General features: G+C 33.8%; 1 long non-coding RNA gene across 1 annotated transcript in view; it reads left to right on the top strand.

The window, feature by feature from the left end:
- The first annotated feature begins 6,568 nt into the window (after positions 1-6,568).
- Positions 6,569-10,439, top strand: part of LOC128248670 (uncharacterized) — a 30,050-nt gene continuing 26,179 nt past the window's right edge. Inside the window, exon 1 of the long non-coding RNA XR_008264830.1 lies at positions 6,569-6,665. This is a non-coding gene — a long non-coding RNA (uncharacterized LOC128248670). The remainder of the gene's footprint in view (positions 6,666-10,439) is intronic.

Below are 10,439 nucleotides of genomic sequence, written 5' to 3' on the forward strand. Positions count from 1 at the left end.
TCTCCCCACCAAATTTTACGTCTTCTGCCTACGCTAGGAATAATTATTCTTTGCTTTCACGGTCCTGACCTTGTTCCATTCAAAAAGATACGCGAGACACTTATCCAGCTTCCTTCATCAGAATTACAAAGAATCTGTTTTAAGATTTTTAAACCAAACTTTAAATTAATCAAACTCACCAGTCTGGGAGGACTTGAAAAGAAATATAACCTTCTATCCTACTCAGGAAATTAAAATATTGCCGTTAGACCGCGGCCATTCTGGGGCACTGCTCTGAAGAATGTTTTATCCCAGTAAATTTTTATAAGCCTGGTACTTATTCTGTCGGTTCTTTTGCCGAAGCGATCAGTTACAGTGACGTAAACACAAACGGGGAGCAAACACAGACACGAAGACACACAAGCACACTCACATACACGCATGCATGATACATGTATATATATACATATAGCAAAGTTATGAGAGGTATTGGCATCCAGAAGACATAAGGTAACAGGTAAGGCTATGGAAGTGCTATGGGAGGACCGTAGTTAAACTCTCGGTTCGATAATAATACGAGTGAGGAGTCTAATGCGGGTCTTGTAAGAGCATGTATATGTTAAATAAAAGGAAATGTGACAACAAACCCAAGGCTATGTGGAATTTTCAGGACATTTATAAAGAGAAAGCTACTCTTACAGCTGTTTCTGGGATATTAGTGATATCCCTTCATCAGAGGCCATGTGAAATGGTTGAATAGAGGGTAATTGTAAAGTTCAATATAAGGAGTTATTTTGGAAAAGGATGGAATTAAGAAGTATAAAGGGAAATAAGAGAATAAAAGTAACAATAAAAATATATTTAGGATGTTATAGTTGCAGTTCCATTATCCAAGGAAAGTGGTGTGTAGAAATGATAGAAATGCCTCTTGTTCATGGTGTGTAAATTCCGATAGGAGTTCATATTTCCTGCACGGAATGATTTTTTGAAAGTCATTGGAAGATAGAAGGAATAGAGAATGGTACTGATGAAAGGAGTTTTGTACATTTGGAAATAAAACAAGTGGCAATTCTCATGGTTTCATCTATAGAACCTGAGATGCGAGTGGTTGAGAAGAATATGTATTCCAATGGGAAGAAAGAAATATCGGAAACGAAATTATTTTGAGTATCAACTGAAAACAAAATGCACTACTGTACCACTTGCATTTCGTCTGCAGTAATCTTCAAAAACTGTACTTTATTTGACCAAATAGGTTGAATTCGAAGGTTACCAAATCTGGTCTGTAGAATGTATGGCACCATCTACCACTGAACAAACCATCTTACCGACTACTTATTCCATTGCTAAAGATATGTGTTCGCACATCTTCGTAGTGACTGTCGATCATTTTCCGATTCTTGTTCAATCTCTTCATCCTAATGGCTTCTATAAGCTTTTTGGGTGTTTCAATGTCCCAGTCGTTATTCACTGTGCAGACACGTTCCAGAAAATGAAAGACTGAAAATTTTGTCATCCTAAAGATATCCCTTTCTGAACCTAGACACTTGAACTTTTAAGGTCTAAGAAAAAGGGTGTGACGCCATTCCAGGGACTGAGCTTTCACTTTTGGATCATAATGATGCAGCCACGTTTTATCTCCTGTCATTAAATGAGACACAGCAGAACAGAATTAACTTCCACTCTTCTCTTCTTCCGGATCAGTATCAACTCTCAAGGCGCTTAATTTGCACGCACTTTCCGATCCAAGTCTTTCAACTTGTGTAATGTATTGTGATCAGAGTCCAATTGTGCAGCAAGTTCACGGATTGTGACAATTGCAAAAAGAAAAACCAGAAAGGAAAACTAGACAAAGGATCTTTTTTAAATGTACGGAAAGCTAATTGCTTCATAGAAAAAAGAGATTCTCCTGGAAGCAACCGGTTCTGATATTGCAATGAAAGGTATAAAACATGCGAATACAGTCTACTGACCAGGAATATACTCTTTCTGAATTGGTTTCTCCCAAATACTCTTTACTAGAATTGTGAGATTTAAGAGAGAAATATTTCAGAGCATTGATAAGAAATGATGCAGCGTCGGGGCCTTGATCAGTGGTTAGTGGATTGGTACAAGCATATGTTCTATTTACCTCACTTTTCAGTTCTACATGGAATATATGCTTCTATTGTCGTAACCGAGGCAAACTTTTGTCTATGTACAGCACTTCGTTTTAGTAAAAGAAAGGCACCGGACCAGAAATTTAGTGAGAAAAAGTTAGTCAATTAGCACAACACAATATTTGATTGATATATTACTTTATCGAACCGAAAGAATGAAACGCGAAAGTGCATTCAGTGGGATTTTAACTCACAATTTTAAAGACTCAAAACAAATATTGTAAGACACTTATTTACCTGATATTCTAGCGAAGCTACCGGATTGCAACCTTGAAAATAAATAGCACCACAATTTTACAAATTAACATTGCCAGAAACAACATACATGAATCACACATGAATGATGCACGAATCATACAGGAATGTTATCTTCAAACGAAGACTTGTAAGTTGACTTTAACATAAGAAAATATCAGAATTACTTTGCTGTTTGTTTTGTTTGGCACATGTTATGCAGGCGTTGCTAGAATTCCGAAAAGCTATTCTATTGAACCATCGACTAATCGGATTAATATCCTACTGAAGCAAATTTAACAAAATCCAGATATCTGCCACTCTGGTAACAAAATCCAGTTTCTGTTGTGTTAATCCAATGAATATTTTGAAAAGATCACCACACTCTGGCAAGTAACTTGCCTAATTTCTTATTCATGTTAGTTAAGTCCCTTGAGTACGTAAGGTACAATATCCTCAACAGAAATACAACTAAACGCTTTTAGAGAAATTGAAATCACGTTCCTTTTGTTATTATTCCTTCTTCCACATCAAACATTGATTTAATTTTAACTCAGTTCTGGAAATACTCAGAGATATGTTTTTCTTCGTAAATCTAAAGGACATATAAGATATTTTGCCGAACTATTTCATCAACGATTTTATTTGCTTATTTATTTAAATGAACTCGTCCGTTGATCTTATTTTGATTTTTTTTTATTTGTTTCCTTTACTTCATAAGAAAAAATAGCTAAGCCCGAAAACACGGCCCTGAAATACTTGACGAAGATCTCAAGGTAAAATATTTTCCTAAATTTATTATCCATAAACACGTAGTGTTTGATCGGAATCGCAAACATGCATGATCAATAGCTTTTCTCATGCAGAAATGGTCATTGCCATGTCTGGACATGATAATCATCCCAACACTAGCTTTCTTATTACTGTTTATTTTTCACTTTTAATCTTTCTCTTTTATTTTTCTCGTTCTAAATCTAATCAGTATTTTTCTTTTTGGCTTTCTTTTTACTGGTTGCAACGGTAATAATAGTCTTTTATTCAGCATACCCCAAACAAGTTGAAATAAACATATGAAAAAGTAAACATTGTTCAAAGAACGATTGTATTCAAGACAGATCGGCGCCTTACTGAACACAATACGAACGGCACCATACTGCAAAGTCCTTCTTGAAGAAAAACAGCAAAAGAATTTTCACAAAGCTAACCCAGGCGTTGGGTGAACGATTTAAGCAAAACCAAATAATCGATTGAAAATTTCTACACAAATGTAAGAGAAAAAGATAAATAAATAAAATTGCCAACTCTATAACAATTACTCTATCGATGGCGCCATGTTAATTTTCGATTCTAATATTTCTTTTGATATCGATCATTGTTTACTTTATTTTCTTTTTTTTGTTCTTTTTAGCTTAAATCCGAACGATATTTAATGTAGTCGAGATTTCTAGCAGCTATAACTACAGAATAGTTAAATATATGTCAGAAATATAATGTTTTCGACAAAGAACTTCAGCTCAAAACTTCGATTCTATTTCATCAAAACTTATAGTTTTTTCGATAATATAGCGATACCAGTCGATTTCATATGAATATGTTGAAGATTTAATCCCAAGACGTCAAGTTTTATAATAAGTGAGTCATCGAAATTTGTCCCTTTCAACATATAATGCAGTTAGTAGCAAGTCGTTTCTACATTTGTCACTTAGTATTATGTGTTATAACTGTGTTCCTGTATGATATCTTAGGGTTAAGAGGAAGCTTTTGGTCATTAAACATTCAAATATTTTGATATTAATTCATCTATGTTTATTAAGTACCTAAATATGATTCTTGTATTGACTAATTTACATCAACCACTTCTTTAAATATTGCTATACATCGAGAAAACATTTCCGAAGTGTTCTGTTCTACAAAACGTTAAATGCAGTCCAAGCTAAAATATTTCTTCCTCCTTGCAAACGCTTTGCCGAGGCAAAGAACTAGTTTTTTGGAATTCCATTGTTCATAAAATTAGATAGAGTCTCTTAAATATTAATTTGTATTTATGAATTGTGTCCTGATGTTGCAGATAATTTCCGAGGAACCTAATTTTCGATCCAGTTTTCATTATTTCTTAAACATATTTGAATTACACTACAGACAATCATTCCTTTTTTATAAGTTTTCTGCATCCATATAATATTTTCAGTTTTCTTTTAAACATAAAATAAACATCGATACAACATCTGTTATTTATTTAATGAAACCATATTTCCAAGGATTCTACATATTTAATTTCATTGAGTTCTAATTCACAGACCAAATACTGAACAAAATAACAAATTATTAAGAGGTGTCGAGTAATAGCTTGACATATTATTTTCATTTAACCTTTCTAAAATTATTTTCTAAAAACTATTATAAATTGGGAGAATATTTTAGTAAACTAATAACTGGTCAGAGGACCAAACATTCCAAAGACAGCACGGATTATTGAAGAGAGGAGTTATTATTCAGAAAGATAATCTAACGTCACAACGGCCGAATGGGAGAGTGAATAAACTTCGTGATTTACCGGTCCTTGAAGCGTGATCTTAAAACTACGTTGATTAATCGCTTATTTATTTCAGTTTACTTTTCTGTAGTAGATAAGTATCAGACTCACCTGAATAAATATGCCGATACCATCCACACCTGGAACAATATTTAGAGTATTTTATGCAAGGAGCTTTAAAACATAGCTACAAATATATTTGCAGTAAGGAAACAACATATTAGCTTATAACTAATATTTATTTTTTCCGGCAAATATGAGAGATAACTCTGAAACTGTTTCTCTATTATTCTAACCTTTTCGTGCATCAAATATGCTAACAGTATTTTACGTATTCTTTTCCACTAGGACGGGGCTTTTGAATACATTTTAATACTAATAAATGCATAATCCTTTATTTTATATCTTTTTCACTGCTTCAACAAATACTTGAAAGACGATGTTATGATGATGAAATTAACATAATACCCAATCTGTAAGATATAAACTTTGATCCTAGCCCTGACCAATGTATGTTTATGATGTTTAAAATTTCGCTTACAACTAGATTTTAGCCTAATATTTGTAGTCAAAATATCCTAACGAAGATTTATCGTTCCGATTTCATCGAGGAATAAGGCAGTCCATTGTCAGATAAACAGTAGAATACAAGTGTGCGTGTCGTATCCCTTTCTTGAGACCAAGGATTCAATGAGACTGGTGACCCTGTTTTAATGGTGTATAGTGACCGAGGTCAAAACAGTCCCTTGAATGGAACGACAATCTGTTGCCGGTGTCAAGAACAGCAATTTTTGAGGGGAGGGGACAAGTCAATAACACCGGATCCAGTACTTAACTGGTACTTTATATCATCGATCCCTAAGGAAAGAAAGGTAAATTTGAGCTCGACGGGAATTGAACTCAGACGGTAATGGTGATAAGCATTTAGACCAATGTGCAAAAGATTCTTAAAGCTTCCAACTTCATAAATAAACACAGACAGCCACATTTACTAGCTATAACGACGACACAAAAGTAGTTGAAGCAGTCAAGGAACCATTCAATGCTAATCTACAGAAATACTTAGATGCCATACATAAATAAACAGCAGAAAGCAACATGCAATTTAATATAGGAAAATTCCAAGCCCTCCGCTATCAGCCAGCTGATGCTAGAAGTGCCAAAACAAGGATTCTTTAGACCAACACGTGCGGCAATCCCAAAGTCAAGTGCAGTGTGTGATTTGGGGATTGATATGAGCAACAACGCCTCGTTTCACGTGTATATCATCAAGATTGGTGGCAATGTGTAGGTGAATGGCCGGATGGATTCTGTGAACTTTAAGAACAAAGTAACAGGAAACTACGATGGTTCTATGGAGGACATTTTTCCTCAGCCTTCTGGACTCAACAATGTCAAATTAATAACGGAAATTAATGCAGTTCAGCTGGGTTACACTACGAAGATTGCATCAATAGAACAGCTGAGCAGCGGGGAAGAGACTGAAGGAACTATGTATGTATGTATATGTGTGTGTGCGTGTGTGTATATGTATATGTGTGTGTGTGTGTGTGTGTGTGTGTGTGTGTGTAAGTATGTATGTATGTATGTATGTATGTATATATGTATGTATGCATGTATGTATATGTGTGTGTGTGTGTGTTATATATATCATTGTGTTGATAGGGATTGAGATAGCTGCGAAAAAAGCTTCCAGTGATATTTTAAATTCGAATTTGGATTTGATTTATTTGCGATGTCAGTGGAATTAGAAACAAATCGTAAGATATATTTCAATTATCTTAATGTAAACTTTTTTCCCCAGAATTCAGTTTGCGTTTTATTTTAGACGGGGATGTTATGACAATTTGTTCGTTTATTTTTAACTGTATTTTTATTCATTATATATCTATATATTCATATATTTCGTTTTGCTAATAATTTAGCTGAGCTCAATTCTTCACAAAGTCATTGATACAAAGTTTAGAGAGAGAGAGATATAGATAGATAGATAGATAGATAGATAGATAGATAGATAGATAGATAGATAGATTCAAACATACATAATACATACATACATACATATGTGTGTGTATTTATATATATATAATGTGTGTGTGTGTATGTGTGTGTAGAATGTGGTGCACTCAACATTCGATTAATAGTAATTTGATGGTGGTGTCAGAATATTGTCACCAATTATATTTATGGATATTTGATAGCGTTTCCAATAGTATTAGATTTAATGGGGGCTGGGAATTGAAATATATTTATGATATCATTTTGAAGAATCCCTTTAATTAATTAAATATACAAATTGCTGCAAAAATAGACTGTGTTAAGTAGCTAACAATTTATGACACACACACACGCACATATGCATAAATATGTACAGATATATATATATATTATTCATAAATACATGTATATATATACACATATATATATGTGTGTGTGTGTGTGTGTGCGTGTGTGTGTGTGTGTGTGTGTGTGTGTGTGTGTGTGTGTGTGTGTGTGTGTGTGTGTGTGTATGTATGTATGTATGTATGTATGTATGTATAGCAAAAGAAAGAAGATCCGATGTTTCTGATTTTTTTCTTATATTTCGATAGAAGGCCAAGAGTGAAAATGACAATCTAGTTTTATAATATTTAATAAGAAAACCCTAAATATGATTATCTCCTTTGGTTTGTCTCACATCCCACACTATGGCGTCACTGTAGACTCCATATAGATTTGGTCCGTCTCAAGTAATTTAAACATTCAGAACTCGCTAATGTCTGAGATATTCTCACAGTCGAGCTCAACACTGCACGTCAACAAAACGCACCTTGAGATGTTATTACTGCTGTTGTTGTCACTGCTGCTGCAGCTGCTTTTGTTGTTGCTGCTGCTGTTGCTGTTGTTACCGTTGTTGCTGGTGGTGATGCTGATGGTGCTGCTTTTAATCAACTCTGTCCGAGTAGCGACCTAACTTTGAAGAAGTACAAATGTCTGCATTATCTAATATGTCCTTTGTTTACTCAAAGTAGCAGTGATCATTTGAGGAAGTGTGGACTACTTTTTCCAGCAGGTTAATGGAGTACGTTAGGACCCTCTCGATAGCTCCATCAAGTATTCAGTGCAAATACAGCTGACAGCAGCGAGTACTTATTGATTCTTACAGAATCTGTATTATAACTAATTGAACAAAGATATTTGAGAGCTCAATGTTTTGGTTCACAGATATAACAGAACGCAGATGTTTTGATTCAAAGCACTCGTTAAATATCTCGTCCACTAATCTATCGAGCTGGGCTATCCACGATCTTGCCATTTTTTTTTTCTCTTTTATACTGTGATGCTAAGTGGAAATGTAAAGTAACCGACGTCATATTTCAATAGAACATCAGCTACTACCTAAACACAACTGTTTATATGTTCTTCAAACGAAATCTGAAAGCAAACAAATTTAGTAATGTGAACATTAGCTTACCGAAAAAAACACGATTTTGTCAATTTATCTCTGAACATAATTTATTTCTGTTTGAACAATTTATCTCTGAATGTTGCTCAGTTCATCTTCTTAAATAATATAAAAGGAAAATATACATATCTCGACCTCTCTTTTTTCCCATAGAAGTTAAAATTCTAAACTTTCAGTATAGTTATGAGATGAAACCACAGACCCGCAAAATTTACTTCATATGTAATTGACCCGTAAATTATACTGTGCAAACTGCACACAAATACCAGCAGCTCAATGTACCAAGAACTGCTTGTTCGGTCGTATTAACAGAATGTTAATAACAATACTACCGAATCCGATCATGAAATTACAAACCTGAGATTGAAAATCAGGTGTTACGTTAAGAAGTTGAGTATCAAAGGAAGTTCCAAGTCGGTGGAGCAATTGAGAAAGAATCTGTGAATGGCTGAATACAACGATCTCAAGAAACCTCATGAAATATGTTTACATAAAAACAATTAACTCTCGATGGACGTAATATAAATATAGGAATATTTATTTGAAATCACAACTTGGTAGTTAAATATTCAGTGACAGCAGAGGATGAATTCAACTTTTTTTCATTTCATCAATTTTCAGTTAATTTTCTTTTTAAGTAGTTTCCTTTTTATGCTTTTATTTAGTTTTAGTTTTTTGCTGCATAAAAACTTCAATGCTTTATTACAACTATTAAAAACTAACATTCCGCTGAATCTGCTCAGTTACAACAAAGGACACAAAACCTACAAGTGCCTGTCATGTTTTCCATCATCCTCTTTTGTTTGAGGTTGCTCAACCACCAGGCTTGTGGGGTTTTTTTCTTTGTCTTGTGGTCGTTCTTGAATCTGTGCGTTTTCTTTGCTTTATGTTTTCCCGTTGCCTTTTCGTCTTCCTTCGCCTTTTCATCCTTTTTTACCTTGTGGCTTTCTTTTATTTTGAAACTTTTATTTGAATTCTATTTTTTCTTTGCCCAGACATTTTATCTTCAGCCTATAACTTTAGCTTTATCTTGCATTCCTCCATTGTCTTTATACCCTTCTTTTGCCTTGTGGCCTTCTTTTTTCCTGTTGATCTTTCTTTGTCCTCTGGAATTCTTTTGATTATTGTCCTATGTTAGTTTATGATTTTTCTTTTGCATTTTCGCATCGGCGTTTTCCTATTTTATTTTTCTTATGCCGAGTTGTTTCCCTTCAACCAGTGATTTTAGTTTTACCTTGTATTCTTTATTTACCTTCTGGTCTCACATTACCTGTGGTCATCCTATACCCACCTGTATTATCACGACATTATATGCGTGGCTAACAAACTCCGAAGACGTTGCAGATCTTTTTACTCCTTTATACCTGGGAGTTTCATGCTCCTCTAAATAAAACTATCATTTGAATACTTTTTTCTGTTTTATTTCATTTACATTTCACCCAACCTAGTGAAGTTTATAACCACCAAATATTCCTTCTTAAAAGTTTCACGTTTCTTCTTATGAAATATTTCTTTAGTACGTTTTAAATAAACTTTTATTTCCCTCACTACGATGTCATTCTGATAATATCGTTCAATGAAATTATTTATTCCAGCAACGGATATATCAGGAGTGTAATGAGTGATATTTGATTATATTTTTTAAAGAAGAGAACACTACTACGACTATTCCATGCACTTGGTTGCAATCTAAAATCATCAATTTTTCAATATGTTCGGTAAAATTGACGCTTACAAGATAAATGCATGCGTTTTGAAAGAAATCAACACTGAGAAGCAATAATTGACTAAATCTTATTTAGAGTCAAATTGAAATGATGTTCGAAATCAATTACACTCTTTTTAAATGAAACGTTATTAAATTTCATTGGCCTCTCTTTTCCTGATGCGTAAATATTTTGGTTTAAATTACATTAGCATGGAGAGCTTAAAGAAAAAATTGTTCAGGTATTCTGCATAAGCTCGCTTCGTCAACAAGAGACAACACGAGAAGTGTAGCATTATGTATAGCTGGAATCTTTTCCAATAGTGAGAATCCATAGATTTATGTACATAATGCATATAATATATATACATATAATATATATAT

The sequence above is a fragment of the Octopus bimaculoides genome, chromosome 9 (genome assembly GCF_001194135.2).
Source record: "Octopus bimaculoides isolate UCB-OBI-ISO-001 chromosome 9, ASM119413v2, whole genome shotgun sequence".
Classification (NCBI taxonomy): domain Eukaryota; kingdom Metazoa; phylum Mollusca; class Cephalopoda; order Octopoda; family Octopodidae; genus Octopus; species Octopus bimaculoides.